This window comes from Hyperolius riggenbachi, chromosome 12 (genome assembly GCF_040937935.1).
Source record: "Hyperolius riggenbachi isolate aHypRig1 chromosome 12, aHypRig1.pri, whole genome shotgun sequence".
NCBI lineage: Eukaryota > Metazoa > Chordata > Amphibia > Anura > Hyperoliidae > Hyperolius > Hyperolius riggenbachi.
Window position 1 is genome coordinate 207,484,700 of NC_090657.1, and position 24,225 is coordinate 207,508,924.

The 24,225-nt window shown below is 44.3% G+C and overlaps 1 long non-coding RNA gene across 1 annotated transcript; it reads right to left on the minus strand.

Moving 5' to 3' along the window:
• Positions 1 to 396: 396 nt before the first annotated feature.
• LOC137541478 (uncharacterized) lies at positions 397 to 5,517 on the minus strand. The gene is made up of 3 exons (XR_011025172.1): positions 5,447 to 5,517; positions 5,181 to 5,231; positions 397 to 475 (listed from the first exon to the last, which is right to left on the minus strand). It is a non-coding gene; the product is annotated as an uncharacterized lncRNA (long non-coding RNA).
• Positions 5,518 to 24,225: the final 18,708 nt, after the last annotated feature.

Here is a 24,225-nt window from a genome sequence, read left to right on the forward strand (position 1 = left end):
TTCATTTGTATTGCATTATCATTGTAAAAATCGCTCCAGCAAGCGATTGCGATTTGCGATTAGCGATTTCCAAATCGAATCACTGTAGTGGAAAATACTTCTCGTGATTTCTATGATAAAGTAACAACTCTAGCGATTTAAAAATCACTAGCGATTTGCGATTTTGCGATTCAGCAATCACAATCCCTCTAGTGGAAAAGGGCCCTAAGTCAAAATCTGTCGGTGATATGAATAATTATGGGCAGCACTGTAAATAGCATCATGCTGATTCAAATCTTCTTGCTTTTACTGATGGCTGACATGGTACGATACTCTTAAATCTATATCAGCGTCACCGACCTTCAGAGAGCAAACCCAGGCCAGGGTTTGTCTGACTTACCTTAGAAATGATAAGGAGGAATTTGAAGGCCATGTGGAAGATCAGGCGAGGGGGATTTATCCTGTATAATTTCCAGCAGTAACTTCAACATCCACCCTGCAAGACAAAGGCGTCAATTCACCAGAGGTTACCAACCTATTTATCTCTTGGGAGGTAATTTACCTCCTGTGATATCTCCAAATAGCAATTCTCCAGAAGTATAGGGGAAAATATCGACAGAGAGAAATGCAAGAGATAAATGTAAGATAAGTATGAGATAAATAAGTGATAGTTAGTAGTTAGTTTTTCTCCAAATCCCAATTCACCAGGGAAGAAAGGGGGTGTGGCCATTGGTTATTTTTTCATCTCTTTATCCCCTGAATGAACCTGGAGATATTGTGGTTTTCACACAGCAGCTGCTGCTGTGGAAGATGGAGCCTTTTGAGCTTACTCTGTTAGGCCTGGTGCACACCAAAAACCGCTAGCAGATCCGCAAAATGCTAGCAGATTTTGAAACGCTTTTTCTTCTTTCTGTAGCGTTTCAGCTAGCATTTTGCGGTTTTTGGAAGCGTTTTTGGTGTAGTAGATTTCATGTATTGTTACAGTAAAGCTGTTACTGAACAGCTACTGTAACAAAAACCGCCTGGCAAACCGCTCTGAAGTGCTGTTTTTCAGAGCGGTTTGCGTTTTTCCTATACTTAACATTGAGGCAGAAACGCCTCCGCAATCCAAAATCTGCAGCAGCCCGGGAGTATGCGCTTCTGCAAAACGCCTCCCGCTCTGGTGTGCACCAGCCCATTGAAATACATTGTCCAAGCGTATCCGCAGCCGCAAGCGGATCGCAAAACGCAGCCAAACCGCTCTGGTGTGCACTAGGCCTTAGAGCTTGCTTCTATTATGAGGAGACGAAGGCGCAGGAGGAGGGTCTGTTTAATCGCCCCTCGTATTTTTCGTGAGAGAACAGTTCTTGATAATTTTACTGAGACAGAGGTGGTGAAAAAGTTCAGACTCACTCGTGATATAATTTATGATATGATCCGGCAGTAAAAGGCGGGAATACTCTGGTCACGTAGTGGTAAAACTCCGCCTCCTACCCACAATGCTTCACTTTCAAGCTTACAGAGAGGAAAAGTATCCCATGTAAATCATTAATACCGATTACCTAACTCTCTGCTTTCTCACACTTTCCTCATGCATATCTCTCCATTATCCCCTGCTATCGAACACTTTTCTCTCTGTCCTCTCACACTGGTGAATTGACTCCAGAGTGTTAAAATACCTCATGAGATAAACTACCTACCTTTTTTCTCTTAGTAAATCCTCTCTGGTGAATTGACACCAAAGCAGGATTTCCATCACTGCACTGAGCCAGGAGAGAGATGAGAGCTCTGGAGACTCCTAGTGGTAAAACATGAGTAATGCACCTATCAGCACACTGCTATGCAGGGCTTCGGACAAGCAAAAAACTCCCAACTCAGATTTCTTTATCCACAGCATGTCCAACCTCCTCCAATTACACACATACAGGAAATAAATGGTAAATATACATGTCCTACCATACAAGGAGTGTCATCCCTGCTAGTGTGAATACTCCAGATAATATACAACCCTCACAAATGAAAGGCTATAGATGTGTCAGTGGTTAATAAGATGCAAATAAAACTGAGATTATGCAGAATTATGCAAATATATGCAATTTAAATGAACTAACCAGAAGGATGCATAATTCTACATCTATGAATAATTTGCATCTTATTGGCTATTCAGTAACCTTATAACAATGGACAGAGTTTGTATGTTCACCCCATGTCTATATGGGTTTCCTCCGGACGATCCAGCTTCCTCCCACATCCCAAAAACATACAGACTATGATACATACACTACACAATATGGACATGGGGCTATGGTAGGCATTCAATTGTGAGCCCCTCTGATGGACAGTTAAATAGCAATTTTATTATTTTCACTACAATTCCTTATTGTGCGTTTCCCAAACCTGTCCTTTAGGGATGCTCATTCGGATTCCGCGGAAATGCAATTTCCGAAATTCCCATCGGAAATTGCATTTCCGCATTGGAATGCGGAAACCGGTAATGCAAGTGCATTAGGCGGATTTCCGCCGGAAATTGCGGAAATTCCGCCCGATTTTAACATTTATTTTCTCAAAAACTTTAAGGTCTTTTTGAAAACTTTTTTTGCAACTTGTTCAGGAGATTCTGTTTAATAAACCCTGAAAATTTGGTGTTTCTAGGACTTACGGGGGCTTTGCTATTAACCGCTAAAGTCGGCGGATTTTTACTGTAATGTAAAATGCAGAAAATCTGCATCTGCCTATTTTCTGCATTTACATTACAGTAAAAATCCGCCGACTTTAGCGGTTAATAGCAAAGCCCCCGTAAGTCCTAGGAACACCAAATTTTCAGGGTTTGTTAAACAGAATCTCCTGAACAAGATTCAAAGAAATATTTTCAAAAACACCTTATAGTTTGAGAAAATTGATGTTAAAGAGTAACTGTCAGGCTACAAAAGCTAATTTAAACCTCTATTCTCCTGTGTTAAACAGTTTAGAAGGAAGCTAAAAAGGCATTACTGAAGATAAAAATCTCTCTTACATTTGATGTGTGCTTATCAGCAAAGCTGTTATTCCCAAGATCTTAAGAAGATGCAAGCCGCATACCATACTGCAAAGCATTCTGGGGCTCTCCCCTCGGCAGCTAATGAGAAGTTACAGGGTCAAGTAACAATAGCATGTAACTCAGTCCAGCGCACAGCACTGATAAATCTCCCGTCAGAGTACACTGCAGGAGTCCGCAATTGTTCCTAGCCACATGGCTAATTAATATTCACTGCACACTAGTGTTATTCAGTACGAGCTTTTCTGTGATCAGGAAGCAGGGAGGACATGATGACACATTTGGCTTCATAGGAGACAGACAAACATGGAACCTGCCATGAGCTGTCAGGAGCATCATTCTCTGCATATACTATATAAAAATTCTGTGAAATCCAAACGTGGACAGTGAAATGCATATGTAATGTAAGTACAGCGTATATTTAGCTACTGATATATGTGTTTATTTTCTCTGAGACCTTATACCTAACAGCTCCTTTTTAAAGTCGGGCGGAATTTCCGCATCGGAATGCAGAAATTGGTAGCGGAAAGCGGAATCGGTATTTGGCAATGGCGGAATGCAGATTTACCGCGGAATCGGAAATTGGCATTTCCGACCATCCCTACTGTCCTTATGACTCCCCAAAAGTGCATAGTTTGCAGGCAACCTCACTTATGCAAAGGTGGGGTAATTAGTGTCTCAGCTACATGTAATCCACCTAGCTGAGACACTAACTACCCCACCTGTGCATAAGTGAGGTTGCCTGCAAACTATGCACCGCTGGGGAGTCACAAGGACAGGTTTGAGATTACAGATTATTTAGTCAGTGTTTGCCCATTGTAAAATCTTTCCTCTCCCTGATTAACATTCTGAAATGTATCACTGGTGGTGACATGTTTAGTTCTGCCAGGTGATCTGTGTGAAATGTTCATTACTGAGAGTTCTATGCACAGAGTAAAATACTGTTTGCTTGACAGTTGGAAAAAGCCATTCTTTCCCACAATGGGAGGGGTTTCACCACAATATCAGCCATACAGAATCCCCTGATGATCTATTCAAGAAAAGGGAAATATTTCTCAGAGGAAAGGGGGTATCAGCTACTGACTGGAATGGAGTTTATTCCTTGGTTAACATTCCTCTTTAAAGAGAACCCGAGGTGTGTTTAAAGAATGTTATCTGCATACAGAGGCTGGATCTGCCTATACAGCCCAGCCTCTGTTGCTATCCCAAACCCCACTAAGGTTCCCCTGCAATCTGCAATCCCTCATAAATCACAGCCGTGCTGTGAGGCTGTGTTTACATCTGTAGTGTCAGTCTCAGCTGCTCCCCCGCCTCCTGCATAGCTCCGGTCCCTGCCCCCATCCCTTCCCTCCAATCAGCAGGGAGGGAAGGGATGCAGGCGGGGACTGGAGTTCTGCAGGAGGCGGGGAGAGCAGCAGACTGACACTATAGAGATAAACACAGCCAGCTCTGACAAGCTGTTTGTCAGCAGCGTGGCTGTGATTTATGAGGGATTGCAGAGTGCAGGGGGACCTTAGGGGGTTTGGGATAGCAACAGAGGCTGGGCTGTATAGGCAGATTCAGCCTCTGTATACAGATAATATTCTTCAAACCCACCTCGGGTTCTCTTTAAGTGACAAGACAATATACTGTGTACAGCTCTGTGTAAGGTGTCGGAGCTATATAAAATACTAAATAGTAATAATAAAAACTTTAAAACTGAATGGGTTCACTTGTGATTACATACAAATTATAATAGGCATCAGTCAGAAATTGGTTTAAAATGTAAACACCATTATCCTGATCTGAACCTATGACTCTGATATGAACCCATGACCTTGATCTGAACCCATGACTGACGCCATGACCTTGATCTGAACCCATGACTCTGTAGCCATGATCCTGATCTGAACCCACAACTCGATGGCATGACTTATCTGAGCCACTAACTGGAGTCCTGACCCTGTTCTGACACTATGAACCAGATCTGAAGCAATGACTCTGTAGCCATGATGACCCTGATCTGAACCTATCACTTTGAAGCCATGATCCTGATATAGCGGCCCTGACAAGTTCACAAAGTGATCTGTTTACAAAGTGAAGTGTCAACTGGCTCCACACTGTTATTAACATTGGCAACATTTCTCTGAAGCCTGGAGGTGCCTTGCTGGCCCTGACTCGATTGTCTATGGTTATGAAAATAGCTTACCTAGATGTGGATCCAGAAGGTGAGGCTGCTCCTGATAATTGTCCATAATAACTACAATGAAAGAAGAAAGGATGGTGAGACTCAGACAAGGGACATACAGGCTTCTCATTTCCTACTCCTGCCTAATCCCCAAGCGCAGAGTTCAATCTATTACCCCAGCAATCCCATCTCCACCTCTACCCCCAAACAGATTCTGGATCAGCAGGACTCACCATGTCCCGCAGTCACACACATGGATCTAGTGATTCGCAGTCTGGTTCGCTCACCTTTAAACCTCTGTGCGCACACCTCTCTGCTCACCGGCTCCATACAGGACATCTGCAGGTTGACAATCAGGTCTCATGTCTGTTTGCTCTCTGTAAAAGATCCCAAGATATTACCGCTCAATACAATCTCCGGGCTGCCATTTTCCTCTCGCTCAGCACGGTCTGCCGCCATCGTGAGGATTCTGAACTAGAGACGCTCACGGCTCCCACCTAAACACACAGAACAAAGGCTTTCCTGAGCCGTCATTATGTTGCTAGTTACAGCTGAATGACCTCTGTATGAGCACAGCACCATCACAGGAACATATTCTCCTTCACATCACACATTGCAGAAGTCTAACCTGGTCAGGCAGATCTGGCTCCTTATTGGCTGCTATGGCTGTCAGAATAATGCCAGCAGCTGCACATACAAAGGGGATTATTCAGTTACAAACGCCAGCAGGAAGTATGCGGCCCCTTTCACACTGCATGTGTTTCCATCTGATTATTGAGCCACATGCAACCGCAAGGACACCATCGCTGATCCCAGATCCCGAGAACAGCTGATTCCATTCTCTGAATGTGGCATTTCTTCCATAATGCCATACAACACCATTCAATACAACTTTTACTGAAGGTACAATTGCAAAGTACAAGTGCACAGGAAAACAATTGTCCCCTTCCTATACACTTTATACTGTGAGAGGGCCCTTATTGTCTGGTTCGAAAAGAGTGGGGAGAGATCGAGAGACAATATAGTGTAGTAGGTCCTGAGGTCCTTTGTCTTAGCCATGACTGTCCACAAACCAACTGCAGAGAGCCGCTGATTTTCTCCTGTTGAGTAGATTACAACAGCTGTTCCAAATTTATCAGGGTAATTAGGCTGCTTTAGAACAGCTTGGACTATTTGGAGTGGTATAGAACTTTGGATTTCCCCTCAGACTGCGACAGTTTGAAGGGTATGAATAACTTTGGACTGGTCACTTTTTGTTTAAATGTATGTTATTTTTCCCCACAATAATGCCTCTTGTACATCCGCTTATCTTTTGGGAGACACCTATGTCCTTTCCCATCAAAAAAATGACTTGTTCCTTGAATAAAAGTAACAAAGTCAACATTTCCCAGGGGTATAAATAATGATGGGCAGCACTGTGTATGACTAAGCCTTGTTAGCAGTTGCCTGTGATTAGGAGTGGCTGAACATCACAAAACATTGCGATGCCCTATTCCACAATTACTTACAAAGAAAATAATACAGAGTGTCCAAAAACCCAGAGTCACTGCTGGGGAGGGGGAGAGTCAAAAGCAAACACTTTAGCCAGTTGAGGACTGAAGGCTTACACCCCCCTCGCGACCAGGCAATTTTTTTACACTTCTGTACTCTGCAGCTTTAACAGCTCGCTGCAGGGCCATACAACTTAGCAAACAAATGAATCTTACCTCCATTTCTTCACGAAAATAGGCCTCTCTTGTAGTGGTCTGTGATAGCTGCTGCGATTATTAGTTTTGTTTTTATTATTTCTACAGTTATTGCCCCCTTCCCCCTCCCTCCCCCTAAATTGGCCCTAGGCTGTGATCCATAGTTTTTTCAAACTTCTCATAGACTTTAGCATGGGGGGAGCTGCGATTCTCATTCTATTGAGCAGGTCTCACATCACAATAAAAACATTAAATTGTGTGCCGCAAAATCAATTCTAGATTTGTGTTCCCAATGTGAACTCGCCCTTACAGAGCTGGCTGCTGCTGCCATGTGGTTCAGTGAGTCAGGCTGTAATTACTGTTTACTAATATGACCATGCCGTACTATCACAACAATGTGACGGACTCTGGCCCGCTGAAGCATGGTTGGAGGAGATTTGTACAATTGAGAGATTGAGAGGTGAGAACCACTGGTGACAAGCAGTGGAGGCTGATATCCCATGGCAAGAGGGAAGAGCAGATTAACATTACTGCAGCTGCACTAGAGACTTGGAAGCAAATGTTTCATTTGAACAGACACACAGCACAAAATAGCCTATTTATGCACTACCTGTCTACTCAACAGCACTCCAAGAGTTCAAAAAACACTGCAGTTCTCCACATTTTAGAATTCTCAAAAAGCAGCTGAAAATGCGCAGGCCTGGGGTGCCGACGCTGCGGACCGCGGGTCGGGGCCAGCGAGGCACCTCCAGGCCGCAGGCCTGGGGTGCCGACGCTGCGGACCGCGGGTCGGGGCCAGCGAGGCACCTCCAGGCCGCAGGCCTGGGGTGCCGACGCTGCGGACCGCGGGTCGGGGCCAGCGAGGCACCTCCAGGCCGCAGGCCTGGGGTGCCGACGCTGCGGACCGCGGGTCGGGGCCAGCGAGGCACCTCCAGGCCGCAGGCCTGGGGTGCCGACGCTGCGGACCGCGGGTCGGGGCCAGCGAGGCACCTCCAGGCCGCAGGCCTGGGGTGCCGACGCTGCGGACCGCGGGTCGGGGCCAGCGAGGCACCTCCAGGCCGCAGGCCTGGGGTGCCGACGCTGCGGACCGCGGGTCGGGGCCAGCGAGGCACCTCCAGGCCGCAGGCCTGGGGTGCCGACGCTGCGGACCGCGGGTCGGGGCCAGCGAGGCACCTCCAGGCCGCAGGCCTGGGGTGCCGACGCTGCGGACCGCGGGTCGGGGCCAGCGAGGCACCTCCAGGCCGCAGGCCTGGGGTGCCGACGCTGCGGACCGCGGGTCGGGGCCAGCGAGGCACCTCCAGGCCGCAGGCCTGGGGTGCCGACGCTGCGGACCGCGGGTCGGGGCCAGCGAGGCACCTCCAGGCCGCAGGCCTGGGGTGCCGACGCTGCGGACCGCGGGTCGGGGCCAGCGAGGCACCTCCAGGCCGCAGGCCTGGGGTGCCGACGCTGCGGACCGCGGGTCGGGGCCAGCGAGGCACCTCCAGGCCATTACTGCTTCCTGTCTTGACTCTAGACCCACAAAGGTTCTGTTCTGTTCTGTTCTGTTCTGTTCTGTTCTGTTCTGTTCTGTTCTGTTCTGTTCTGTTCTGTTCTGTTCTGTTCTGTTCTGTTCTGTTCTGTTCTGTTCTGTTCTGTTCTGTTCTGTTCTGTTCTGTTCTGTTCTGTTCTGTTCTGTTCTGTTCTGTTCTGTTCTGTTCTGTTCTGTTCTGTTCTGTTCTGTTCTGTTCTGTTCTGTTCTGTTCTGTTCTGTTCTGTTCTGTTCTGTTCTGTTCTGTTCTGTTCTGTTCTGTTCTGTTCTGTTCTGTTCTGTTCTGTTCTGTTCTGTTCTGTTCTGTTCTGTTCTGTTCTGTTCTGTTCTGTTCTGTTCTGTTCTGTTCTGTTCTGTTCTGTTCTGTTCTGTTCTGTTCTGTTCTGTTCTGTTCTGTTCTGTTCTGTTCTGTTCTGTTCTGTTCTGTTCTGTTCTGTTCTGTTCTGTTCTGTTCTGTTCTGTTCTGTTCTGTTCTGTTCTGTTCTGTTCTGTTCTGTTCTGTTCTGTTCTGTTCTGTTCTGTTCTGTTCTGTTCTGTTCTGTTCTGTTCTGTTCTGTTCTGTTCTGTTCTGTTCTGTTCTGTTCTGTTCTGTTCTGTTCTGTTCTGTTCTGTTCTGTTCTGTTCTGTTCTGTTCTGTTCTGTTCTGTTCTGTTCTGTTCTGTTCTCATACGGAATACAAAAACAACATTGTGTATACATGGTATATACTCACACACACATAATATATACAAACATATATTGTGTATATAAAGTATATACTTTAAATTAACACATTATAGAGTCATAAAAAAGGTGTATTGTGTAGACACAGAGTATATACACACTATAGACAAACATTCAAACATATTGTGTATACAAACATACACAAACATTTATCGTATATACTTACACAAATATATACAAACATTGTATATACACATACAAAATATACAAACATTGTGTATACATATACAAAATATTCAAACATTGTGTATACATAGTATATTCACACACATATACACAATATACACTAACATGTATTGAGTATACATACAAACTACATAAAAACATGTATTGAATATACACACACTATACAAATATATATTGTATGCATAGTACATACACACTAACATGTATTAAGTATACATACGCACAATATATACAAACATGTATTGTGTACACATACTACATACACACAATATATACAAACATATTGTGTACAGTCCTTGCCAAAAGTTGAAAAATATTGGAAATTAGAAAAGTTGGTGCTTTAGTTTTTATAATAGTAATTTTCATATACTCCAGAATGTTATGAAGAGTGTTCAGATGAATTGCATAGTCTTTTGCCATGAAAATTAACTGAATACCAAAAAAAAAAACCCTTTCCACTGCATTTCATTGCGGTCATTAAAAGACCTGCTGACTGAGATCATTTCAGTAATCGTCTGGTTAACTCAGGTGAGAATGTTGATGAGCACAAGCCTGGAGATCATTAAGTCAGGCTGATTGGGTTAGAATGGCAGACTTGACATGTAAAAAGGAGGGTGATGCTTGAAATCATTGCTCTTTCATTGTTAACCATAGTGACCACCAAAGAAATGCATGCAGCCATCATTGTGTTGCATAAAAATGGCTACACAGGCAAGGATATTGTGGCTACTCGGATTGCACCTAAATCAGCAATTTATAGGACCATCAAGAACTTCAAGGAAAGAGGTTCAATTTTTGTTAAGAAGGCTTCAGGACATCCAAGAAAGTTCAGCAAGCACCAGGATCGTCTCCAAAAGAGGATTCAGCAGCGGGATCAGAGTGCAACCAGTGCAGAGGTTGCTCAGGAATGGCAGCAGCCAGGTGTGAGTGCATCTGCACGCACAGTGAGGCAAAGACTTTAGAAGATGGCCTGGTGTTAAGAAGGGCAGCAAAGAAGCCACTTCTCTCCCAAAGAAAACCATCAGGGACAGATTAATCTTCTACAGAAAGTATGGTGACTGGACTGCTGATGACTAGGGCAAAGTCATATTCTCCAATGAAGCCCCTTTCCAATTGTTTGGGGCATCTGGAAAAAGGCTTGTCAGGAGAAGAAAAAGGTGAGCGCTACCATCAGTCTTGTGTCATGCCAACAGTAAAGCATCCTGACACCATTCATGTGTGGGGTTGATTCTCATCCAAGGGAGTGGGCTCACTCACAATTTTGCCAAAAAACACAACCACAAGTAGAGAATGGTACCAAAACAGCCTCCAACAGCAACTTCTTCCAACAATTCACCAACAGTTTGGTGATGAACAATGCATTTACTAGCAAGATGGAGCACCGTGTCATAAGGCAAGTGATAACTAAGTGGCTCGGAGACCAAAATATTGAAATTTTGGGTCCATGGCCTGGACTCCCCAGATCTTAATCCGATTGAGAACTTGTGGTCATTCCTCAAGAGGCAGGTGGACAAACAAAAACCAACTAATTCCGAGAAACTCAAAGAAGTGATTATGAAACAACGGGTTGCGATTAGTCAAGATTTGACCCAGAAGTTGATCGAGAGCATGCCTAGTCAAAATTGCAGAGGTCCTGAAACAGAAGAGCCAACACTGCAGATACTAACTCTCTGCATAAATCTCATGCAATTGTCAAAAGCCTTTGAATTGTATGAAGTGCTTATAATTATATTTCAGTACATCACAAACAACTGAAACAAAGAGCGAAAAGCAGTTTAGCAGCAAACTTTGTGAAAACTCATATTTTTGACAGTCTCAAAACTTTAGGCCAGGACTGTATACATAGTATATACACTATATTCATACATTATATAATTACACAAACATGTATTGTGTATACATACTATATACAGACATAGTATATACAAACATGCATTGTGCATGCATAGAATATACACACAATATATACAAACATTGTGTATTCACAGTATATACACCTATATGTATAAACATGTATTGTGTGTATACATAGTATATAAACACATAATATACACTAACATGTATCAAGTATACACACATATGTACAAACATGTATTGTGTATACACACAAAATATACAAACATATTGTGTATACATAGTATATACACCAACATGTATTGTGTATACATAGTATATACACAAAACACATATTGTGTGTACATAGAATATACACACATAATATACACTAACATGTATTGAGTAGAAAAACAAAAGTTTGCTTTCCTAAAACAGAAAGAATTTGCGATAATTCAGGTTGGAGTGAGCTCGAGATGTCTCCCAGGCACCACTGCTGAATATATGCAAATTAACCATTGTACCCTTAGAAGCTAAACACACCTCCAGAACCGCTGGAATGCAATGATGTGTCAGCTTGTTAATATGTACAGAGCCATAATAATCCAACATGCATACAGACTGTTTCGGATTGTTTGATCCTCATCAGTGCATGGCATGGATTAATTTGGCTCTATGGAGTAGGGCTTGTAAATCCGAGAGGCACAGACTAACCAGCAAGCTCATGGTGACCCAGAACTCATTGGGATGTGTAAGGGACTACAATGGTCCTAAAAGCCCCCTTACTAAGATGTTAAGAAAAACAAAAGTTTGCTTTCCTAAAACAGAAAGAATTTGCGATAATTCAGGTTGGAGTGAGCTCGAGATGTCTCCCAGGCACCACTGCTGACTATATGCAAATTAACCATTGTACCCTTAGAAGCTAAACACACCTCCAGAACCGCTTCTAAGGGTACAATGGTTAATTTGCATATAGTCAGCAGTGGTGCCTGGGAGACATCTCGAGCTCACTCCAACCTGAATTATCGCAAATTCTTTCTGTTTTAGGAAAGCAAACTTTTGTTTTTCTTAACATCTTAGTAAGGGGGCTTTTAGGATCATTGTAGTCCCTTACACACCCCAATGTATTGAGTATACATACTACATGCAATATGTATTTTGTATCTATACTCACAATATATACAAACGTATTGTATATACACCAACATGTTATGTGTATATATAGTATATACACTATTTTAATACATCATATAATTCTATAAACATGTATTGTGTATACATACTACATAGTATATACAAATATGTATTGTGTATGCATAGTAGACACTATATACAAACATTGTGTATTCATACTATATACACATACATGTACAAACATGTACAAACATTTGTGTGTATACATAGTATATAAACAAGACACACTAACATGTATCGAGTATACATACACATAATATATACAAACATGTATTTTGTATACACACAGAATTTACAAACATATTGTGTACACATAGTATACACACAATATACAAACATATGGTGTATACATAGTATATCTGTATTCATACATTTAACATGTATTGTGTATACATACTATACACATATTGTGTACTCATGCATAATATATGCACACACAAATATTATGTTGGCATTTGTAACCTAATCATTCTATATTTTAGACATTTACATAAATACATAAAAAAAAATGCTGTCAAAAATGCAAGTATTAATTTTCATTAAAAGAAAATGCATTGAATGAACAGATGAAAACTCTGTATCAAAATTTGGTGTGTGTGGCTGTAGACTTCCTCCCACCCTTCTGTCTCTTCATGTAATCCCAGACACACTCCATGTGGAAATCAGGGCTCTGTGGGGGCCATACCATCACTTCCAGGACTTCATTACGCTGAAGATACTTCTTAAGGTGCGTACACACATCAGATAAAAATGAAAGATCACAGACCAATTTTACCTACTTTCATGTAGTATGAGAGCCATACTCTACACAGTCTATTCTATGGAGCTGAACTCCCCATCAGATAGAAATCTTTGCAAGATGCTGCACACACAGATGCTGTACACATGCAACTGATCAGTATCTGCAAAAGATCCGTTCCTGCAAAACGCATTCATAGTCTGATATCTGCAGATCTCGTACACACCTTGTTTAACGGACAATTATCTGTAGCTCAGATCCACCAGGTTGGATCTTCAGATCGGCAGATAATTGTCTGATCTGCAGATGAATGTTCATTAAACAAGGTGTGTATGAGATCTGCAGATGTCATAGACTATGAATGCATTTTGCAGGAATGGATCTTTTGCAGGAACAGATCTTTTGCAGATACTGATCTGTTGCATGTGTACAGCATCTGTGTGTGCAGCATCTCGCAAAGGTTTCTATCTGATGGGGAGTTCAGCTCCATAGAATAGACTGTGTAGAGTATGGCTCTCATACTACATGGAAGGGGGTAAAATTGGTCTGTGATCTTTCATTTTTATCTGACATGTGTACGCACCTTTACTCAATTTGGCTGTGTGTTCGGGGTTATATTCTAGCTGTAGATTACATTTCAGGCCAATTATATGCCTTTCTGATGGATAAGGAGAACAAAATTATGCAGAAAGTCTTGCAGGCAAGCACATGCAAACCAAAATATACACGTCAAATTGTGCACTGGAACATTTTCAAGCCCATTGGAGGAGGTGCAACACCGACAAAAAAGATAAGTAACTCAAAATAGGAACATTGGCACCCAAAGGATTAAAAATGTTTTTTGACCCCATCTGACTTAAAGAAATCATCACGGGGGGAAAAACGAAACAAAAAAACCAACACCTTACTCACCTGGGGCTTTCTCTAGCCCCTTGCAGCTGACTGTCCCACGCCAACTGATCCGATCTCTCCGCTGCCATCCCGGACTCCCCGCACAGTGCAGAGGACGACCTCTATGTCATTCCTACTGCACCTGCGTGAAGCGCCGCTGTCAATGATGGCCACATTGTCCACAGCACACTGGGCAGGCACAGTAGTTCTGCCCAGTGCGGAGAGCCCAGGACAGCGGCAGAGAGGGGAGCGGTCTGTGTGGGACAGTCGGCTACAAGGGGCTGGAGAAAGCCCCAGGTGAGTGACGCTGAATTTAAAAAAAAAATTAAAAAAAATGCCTGACGATTCCTTTAAGTGAAGATGAGGAAGTCTTTAAAAAAGGTGGCCACTAATGGTACAATTTGCCAAACTATTGTTGACAAACAATCTTCACATGAACATTTGGAAATGCTACCTTGGGACCACTAATAGAGAAAAATCTCCTAACCAGTTCTATCAGATTGACAGAATCCTTGGAAAAAAAAAATAAATGCCATTAATCTGATCACGTGTTATGAGATTTTTGTCCATTAGTAGTGCCAAGCAATCATTTCCAATCATTCATATCAGGAATCGTTTGTAAACAAATTGTATCATTAGTGGCCTTACCTAGTAGATCTCACTTTTTGTGTAGTAATTAAAGTTCTTGGACCCACCCAGTGCACACCCCTGAAACCTCTCCTACCCAATTCATCCATCCCCCACCCTTCTGACAGACCAGTCAACATATTTACTAGAATGCTAATGGTTCTGAGCTAATACAAAATGTTATTTTGCTTATATCTGACACACACACACACACACACACACACACACACACACACACACACACACACACACACACACACACACATAATTGGCTACTCACTGACCAATTTTACCACCTCCATGTAGTATGGACAGTAGTATGGACACACTAGGCAGAATCGCATATGCGGTTTCCGTAGCTGTCGACCCTTAGACCGATGTCACACTGCAAAAAGGCAGGGTGCCCCCGCCGCCAAAATCAGGCCTTCGGGAGAATACCGCGTTACTACGCAGTATTCCTCATCTGGCCAAGCAGGAAGTGCACGGAAGCGTATTATAAAAACACACGTCTGCGCGCTACTACATCGCATTGGAAAGTTTTTAAAAATACTCACGTCGCCATAGACCAGTGATGGCTAACCTTGGCGCACTGGCTGTGACAAAACTACAAATCCCATCAGGCCTCTGCCTCCCCGAGTTATACTAAGAGCTGTCAGAGTATTGCAATGCCTCATGGGACTTGTAGTTCTACCACAGCTGGAGTGCCAAAATTAGCCATCTGCCATAGACTAACAACTAACGGGCTGACTCAGGTCACTGCGCTGTAACGTAGTTCTGGACCAGCATCAGAGCGAGGACTTCCGGGGGACCGCAACACTGGTAATGTGATCTACCCCATAGGTTTGTACCAGATTGCAGTAGCAGTGCATTCACTTTAAGCACCACCCCAGAGTGAAAGGATCCTTCTACTACATGGAGGTGGAGAAATTGGTCAGCGATTGGCCAAACATAATTGAAAGAGTTTACCACGCTTCACTGGTCAGTATAATAATGAATGTTCTGTATCACATCTGGCATCCATTTCCCATGCACTGCAATAATCCATCAGACACCAAAAGGAAATGAGATTTTCACCACTTCCCATTCCTGAGCTGTTACTCCATGGCCCATATGCAATTTACTTTCTCCTAGGTGAGTGAGATTTTCACACCTTGCTAGATAATGCATTTTAAACCCCCAGCAAGCAAGAAAATACTCCAAATGATTTGGATAGTGCTTTTTCAATTGTAAAATGCTAAAACGTTATTTGAAAAAAAAAAAAAAATGTTATCTTCTAGGACAATTATGGCTAACCTTTCAGAGGCCGAGTGCCCAAACTGCGAACTAACATCAACTTATTTATCTTCGAGTGCCAATGGGGGGGGGGCGCAGCGCGCCCATGGGCGTGGCCATGATATTGTATGGGCGGAGCTAACGTAATGATGTAACAGCGAGGCATAAGAAAGCAGTGTTTCCGCCATGATGTGGTGAATCGAGGATTCGCATCATGGGTGTGCAGAAACTGTGTGATGCTATTTATACCCGCCGTAACCCCAAAGCAGAAAAATATAGCCAACTATGACCATTAAGGGCTCATTCACACTATGTGCTGCGCTGTCAGTTTTGACGCAACGCACAGAATGTAAGATTCATATGCTAACATGAAAGTCAATAGACTTCCATGTTATCATTCACACTACAGGTGTGCGTTCCCATGCGTTACGTTGTAACGCATCTGGGAACATTTTAACGCACAACGCATACGTTTCCCCGATGAGTACAGCTGCTGACATCCATGCTTTAGCACACCACAATGTGCATTCCGTGCGGTCACTGTGCATTGGCAGCGCATGCATGAAATTGCATTCGTGCATACGTTCTGTAGTGTGAATGAGCCCTTAATAATAAATGCAGCAACAGTTACCCCAGACATCAGAAAATAAATTGCAATGTGTGCAACATTTCAGCAGAAAACAAATGCAGTGGGCCCCATTTCACCAGAAAATAAACGCAGTGGGCCAAATTTCACCAGAAAATAAACGTAGTGGGCAACATTTCACCAGAAAACAAAACAGTGGGCAGTATTTCACAGGAAACAAACAGTGGGAACATTTTAGCAGAAAACAGTGGGCCGAATTTCACCTGAAAAAAAGTAATGTACTCACCTGACAGAAGTCTTCTCTCTCAGCTGGGCTCTAGCACGCATCTTCCCCGGACGTTCCTTCTGCAGTCTCCCGCGCTACCGCTGACAGGCAGAGTGCAGGGCTACGGGAAGATGGCGCCCAAAGCCCTGTACTGGAGACACAAAAAGTCTCCAGTACAGGGCTTCACCAGCCATAATGCCGTAGCCCTGCTCTGTCTCCCGGGAGACTGCGGGGCTGCGGGCTATGAACTGACGCGGCGGCGTCTAGTAGACACTGCGGCCAGTTCATAAGCAGCGGTGGTGTGCGAGCAAATTAGGCTATGCGTGCCATATGTTCGCCACCACTGTTCTAGGAGGTAACTCAGGAGAAAAAGGACTTGCATATGGGCCCATACATTCACAATATAATAAAAACTAAAGACAAGCTACTAGGCTTTTCACAGGTTAGATTTTCCCCAATAATTATTTTAATGGATTTTTTGGTAGGAAAAAATGCAGGGGGAAAAAAAAAAAAAAAAAAAACAACTCATCATCAGTTCTTGCATGGCAAGTCCCACAGTTTGGCCCCTCCCGATTCAAAGGATAGCATATTTCACTACTAGCTGGCCATGCAGCAGACATTATTCCCAGCCTGCATGTCAGTAATGATCGGATGTGATTGCTGTTTGGGGACAGGTCAAATACCTCAGTGCTGTATGTATGCAGTGCTAGACAATGGCAGAGCAATGCATCTGTAGAGCACTGGGGCCCCAAACTATACCCTAGCAACAACTGATCGCTGCAGGTGGAAGTCAAAGGTTTAACATATAGAGATTACAGGGGTAAAAAAAAAAAAAAAAGCCAAAATTACTTACGGCAATTTCTTTTCCAGAAGTCAGAAGGACAGCAACCCTGAGACTTGCCTCCATCCACAATCACTGGACAGGAACTAGATTAAAAGATTTGCATAATTGGTTAGGCAGGGAACACATATAACCAGCGTCATGTTCTTACCCCTTCAGTTAATTAAAAAAAAGACTCCACACAAAAGAATGCTTCAAATAAATTTAATAGAAACAGCGGTGGGTTATAAGGGTGCTGTCCTTCTGACTTCTGGAAAAGAAATTACCGTAAGTAATTTTGGCTTTCCCAGAACGTCTCAGGACAGCAACGCTGAGATGATACACAACACATAATTTTTAGGGAGGGACTACAGCCTGCAATGCTTTTCTGCCAAAACTTAAATCAGTACTAGACAAGACGTCAAGCCTGTAATGTCTCACGAAAGTATTATGACTCGACCAGGTGGCTGCCTTGCAAATTTGCTCAACAGATGCTCCTGCCCTCTCTGCCCAGGAGGTCAAAACTGCTCTGGTCGAATGTGCCTTGATTGCAGATGAAAGCTGCTTGCCTTGTTGGGCATAATAAGCCACTAAAATAGCCTGCTTGATCCATCTGGCTGTAGTTGACTTTGAGGCCTGTTTACCTCTGAATTTCCCAGCAAATAGCACCAAAGTGCATTAGATTTTCTCCAGGACTTGGAACGATTCAGATACTCCAACACACATCTTCTGACATCCAAGCTATGTAATTTCTCCTCCTTCTGATTTGCAGGATTGGCACAAAAAGAGGGAAGGAAGATTTGAGTCCTGTGAAATTTTGAGACAACTTTGGGAAGAAAAGTGTTTGTAGAGTAACCCTCTCACCACCACTCACCAGGTCAGTCGTCTTGACCTGTAGGTCAGTGCAGGTCCCCAGCAGGTACACCGCTCCTGCTAAACCACAGTGTAGATCATAGAAATCAGAGACCGCACTCAGAAGGCTTTTTCAACCACTGTATTCACAGGAAACCAAGTGTGACAAAATACACGACATGTTTCGGGCGTCGCCCTTCCTCAAGTGTGCCACACCCATTGCCAGTGACACCTATATACCCCACCCACAGGAACAAAAGAATCACAAAATCAAACCAACATTTTAAAAAAAACATTTTCTTAAAAAAAAAAAAACTTCCAGGGAACTACACATAAGTGTCTAACCCAGCACACATCACTGAGGTCAGTCCACCCCGGAACATGTAGAACACATTAACATTTTTCCTTTTTGTATTTGCACCATATATAACCAATCCAATATTGATTTGTCAACGATATCAATCGTTATATTATGAGTCCCATGTAGAATTTTCATGGCAGCCAAGCAGAGCCTAGGGGAGAAAACACATTACAAAAAGCATTGAAGACTCAAGCATTCATTCAGCCCATTCGGCTGGACACAGTTAAAATACCTAATCCACCTTGTCATACTTGGTTTCCTGTGAATACAGTGGTTGAAAAAGCCTTCTGAGTGTGGTCTCTGATTTGTATGATCTACATTGGGAAGAAAAGTAGTATCCAGTCTAAGAGTAATTCTGTCATCCGTTATTATACAATAAGGCTCCAGGATAGATAACGCTTGTAACTCTCCTACCCTCCTGGCAGATGTTATTGCCAAGAGGAAAGCCATTTTCAGAGATAAGTGTTTGTTTGAACTTTCTTCCAATGGCTCAAAGGGGGATTCACATAGGCCCTGTAACATCACACCAAGTATTGTATACTCTCCAAGCTTTATAGTAAATTTGACGTGTTACTTTCTTTCTGCATTGCAAAAGTGTCTGATAATTTGAGAAATCCTTACTCTTCAATAAACGCCATTCAGGCTCCAAGCAGAAAGATGAAGGTTCGGATTGGGATGCATTGCTGGCCCCTGAGTCAATAGGTCCCTTTGCTCCGGAAGGATTAAATAATTCGTAGCTAACCGTTGTAGCAGAGCAAACCACGGTCTCTTGGGCCAATATGGGACAATCAAGATTGCTTGAGCACGGTCTTGATAAATCTTGTTTACTACCCTTGAGATCAAATGTAGGGGAGGAAAAATGTACATCCTGTGATGAATCCAGCTGATCAAAAAGGCGTCCACAGCCCAGGGCTTGTATTGGGGACATAGAGAGCAGAACAGACTGCATTTGGCATTGTTCTTTCTAGCAAACAAGTCTACCTGTGGAACCATCCAGTGTTCTGTTATCTGTTGAAATACCTGGTTGTTTAAACTCCATTCGTCCTGGGAAAGACTCCATCTGCTCAGGAAATCTGCCAGACAATTTAGAGTTCCTTTCAGGTGAACCGCCCTTAGAGATCTTAGATTTTGTTCTGCCCAGTGCAGAATTCTTGAGGCCTGAAGCTGTAGCAATCTGCTCCTTGTGCCTCCTTGATGGTTTAGGTATGCTACCACTGTACTGTTGTCCGTGCGTATTGTCACATGTGTCTGAAGAATCTGTACACTGAAAGTTTGTAGAGCTTCCCAGACGGCTTGTAGCTCTCTGCTGTTTGATGAACGATTTTGAAACTTGCTTAACAACTGCCCCTGGGCTGTGTGGGAATCCAGATGAGCTCCCCATCCCCAAGAGCTTGCGTCTGTTGTAATAACAACCTGTGTTAGAAAGTCCCACAGATTCCCCCTTAATCGATGTTGTGGCTCTATCCACCAGAGTAGTGACTGCTTGACACTCCAGGGAATCATGAACCTCTTGTCCAGAGATGAAAGACGCTTGTCCCACTTGGAAAGTATCCAAACCTGTAGAACTCTTGAGTGCAGTCGACCCCACTGTATTGCTGGGAAAGATGATGTTATTGTCCCCAATAAAGCCATAGCCTTCCTCAGAGATATTGCTTTCAAGCTCTGAAAAGAGAGAACAGACTTTAATAACACTGAAGATTTTCTTTCAGGTAGGGACAGTCTTATTAGCAGTACAGATCTCAAACCCCAAAAATTCCATCTTTTGGAGAGGCAAGGATGATTTCTCCCAATTAATTAACCATCCCATGGACTGAAGAAATTCTAAAGTGAGATCTGTCTGGGCCTTAACTACCTGCACAGAAGGTTCCCATATAAGCAAATCATCCAGGTAAGCCATAATCTGAATAGACTGAAGTCTAAGCACTGCTAGCACTTCTGCCATGGGGCAGAGGATAACCCAAATGGAAGGACAACAAACTGAAAATGTCTTACCTCGCCTTGTAACACCACTGCGAATCTCAGGAACTGCTGTGATTCCAGGTGAATTGGCAAGTGAAAGTAGGCGTCCTTGAGATCCAGAGATGTTAAGTAACAGTTCTCCTGCAGAAGGTTCAACACTGAGCGGATGTTGTCCATCCAAAACTTTCTGTATCTGACCACGCTGTTTAGCCCTTTCAGATTTAAGATGAATCTGTAGGTCCCCTGAGATTTCTTTATGAGGAAGAGCGGTGAGTGAAATCCTAGTCTTTCTTCACATCTGGGGACTCTTCGTATGACTTTTTTTCCAACAAAGAGCTGACTTCTTTTTGGAGTGCTTGGGCCTGAGCTGGAACTCTTGGGGAGGGAGTTACAAAGAATTGAGAGGGAGGTGGAGCTACAAAGTCTATTCTGTAACCCTGCAGAATAATGTCCAATAACCATCTGTTTGCGAATTTTACCTGCCACTGTTCGTAGAAGTGAGCCAGTCTGCCTCCTACTGGAATCCTGGCGTCATAGTTTTGGCTGTTGACCTGCCGCGGTGTAAGGAGGGTTGGTCTTTGAGCGTTGGGACTTGTTGGGGAGCCATTTTCTTCTCTGGTTTCCTTTATTTTCCTGTTCACTCTTTCCTGGCCCACGAAAGGAACGGTTAGGGCGAAAGACCTTTTTATACGGAAAATTATTTTTCTTATCAGCCAATCTTTCAAGCGTTTCCTCTAACTTTGTCCCGAACAACAAACCACCTTCACACGGAATATGCTGATAATATGAAGAAAAAGAAAAAACATGCACAGGAAGGCTGAAAAATTATCACTGCAGGAGTGCAAATTCCCAGTACACAAGTAGCAAATCCAGAAGGTAGAAAAAAAGGGGGCTTTGCACATCCCTTATAAAACTTCACTTTTATCAGGTTTATCAGGCTTGTCAGGCTTATCAGCTCTTTCCTGTCTTGCAGCAGATGATTTAGAGTCTGATCTTTCCATTTTAGGCTGAAAAGAAACAAAAAATAGCAGCCATTAACCTGACTAAGCCTAATAACCCTCCAAAACAGATATGTAACAATTTCCATCATGAAACATACCAGAGAGGGTACGGAGCTTGACTCCACAGAGCCCTGGGAGGAAGATCTGGCAGCAGCCTCCATAGTCACAGCATGTCAGAGTGACTAAAACCACAAGCTTTAAATAGCTTACCTTAACTTGGCCCGCCCACCACTCCAGTAATGATCCGGTGGACTACTGCTCCCAGAAGCGCTATCGCCTGCTGCAGCCTGTGTCCATAGTCAGCCAGGATGCTGACATCCACGCTGCATCGCTCTGGGGCGCATGCCAGGCTAGGAACTTCCTGCATCTGGTCACGTGGGCGCAGGGCCGGCCTTTGACCTGAGCGACCGGTGCGATCGCTCAGGGGGCCGGCTTCCAGGGGGCGCTCCTCTCCCCTGGCTGCTTTTAATATCGATGCTGCCGCTGCGGCCCCGGCTGGGTACTCCCGCTCCGCCCCCTGGTGCCGCTGCTGGGGGTGATGTGCGTGCGCCGTGATGGAGGGGGGAGCCGCGGGGAGGGCAGCCCGACCTCTCCCTCCCTTCCTCTCCGGGCCATCCTCTGTGCTCCCCCCTCCGATGCAGACTGCAGCAGAAAGAACTCACCTCCCTGGTTCCGATCGCCGGCGCCTCTCACTTGCCGCTGGTATCTTGTACATTAGTTACTGATGCACACTAAACTTCCTGCTTAACAGGAAGTTTAGTGTGTATCGGTAAACTATGTAGAAGATACCAGCGGCAAGTGAGAGGCGCCGGCGATCGGAACCAGGGAGGTGAGTTCTTTCTGCTGCAGTCTGCATCGGAGGGGGGAGCACAGAGGATGGCCCGGAGAGGAAGGGAGGGAGAGGTCGGGCTGCGGGGGGGCACCTACCTACCTACCTTATACTGGGGGCAGCTACCTATCTAACCTATACTGGGGGCAGCTACCTATCTAACCTATACTGGGGGGCACCTACCTAATCTAACCTACGCTGGGGGGCAGCTACCTATCTAACCTATACTGGGGGCGGCTACCTATATAGCCAATACTGGGGGCACCTACCTACCTAACCTATACTGGGGGGCAGCTACCTATCTAATCTATACTGGGGGCAGCTACCTATCTAACCTATACTGGGGGGCACCTACCTATCTAACCTATACTGGGGGCAGCTATCTAATATATACTGGGGGCAGCTACCTATCTAACCTATACTGGGGGGCACCTACCTATCTAACCTATACTGGGGGCGGCTACCTATATAGCCAATACTGGGGGCACCTACCTATACTGGGGGGCAGCTACCTACCTAACCTATACTGGGGGGCAGCTACCTATCTAATCTACACTGGGGCAGTTACCTATCTAATCTATACGGGGGGCAGCTACCTATCTAATCTACACTGGGGGCAGCTACCTATCTAATCTATACTGGGGGCATCTACCTATCTAATCTATACTGGGGGCATCTACCTATCTAATCTATACTGGGGGCATCTACCTATCTAATCTATACTGGGGGCATCTACCTATCTAATCTATACTGGGGGCATCTACCTATCTAATCTATACTGGGGGCATCTACCTATCTAATCTATACTGGGGGCATCTACCTATCTAATCTATACTGGGGGCATCTACCTATCTAATCTATACTGGGGGCATCTACCTATCTAATCTATACTGGGGGCATCTACCTATCTAACCTATGTTGCAGGTACCTACCTATCTAACCTGTACTGGGGGCACCTACCTATCTACCTACACACTACTAAGCCCCCCCCCCCCATTAGTGTATGTGTGTGGTGCGCTCACACGCGAAGAGGATGAATGGGGGGGGGGGGCACCAAAATCTGGTTCGCTCAGGGCGCTGTGAAACCTAAGGCCGGCCCTGCGTGGGCGCCGGTCACGTGATCCGCGGGCGGGACTTCCTGGACGCCGAACTCTTCGCCGCTCAGTTTACTTCAGGGAAGGCAGATAGCAAGCAGCATGACCCCGCGCCAGACAACTAGCTGCCGCAGACTCAGGGGATCACACAGCCCGCAGCTCCTGCAACTAGCATGGGTGGCCAGCCATACCCCACACATAGATCCTGCTGGACAGGAAACAACTGAAGGGGTAAGAACATGACGCTGGTTATATGTGTTCCCTGCCTAACCAATTATGCAAATCTTTTAATCTAGTTCCTGTCCAGTGATTGTGGATGGAGACAAGTCTCAGGGTTGCTGTCCTGAGACGTTCTGGGAAAAACCCTGTTAAAACTGAAGGAAAAAAAATGTTTTCTTAATTATCAGACACTGCTGATGCCAGAATGATTAGCAGTAGGGATGGTCAATGGGATGCAAATAATTTTAAGTTGATGTAGCATTATGCAAATTTTGAATATAAATGCAGCTTGAGGCCAGAAACCCACTAGGAGCGATTTTCTGAACAATTTGCAATTTGAAAACTCTTGCTAATGTAATGCTATGGGTGTGATCCCACTTGAGCGATGGGATTTTATAAAAA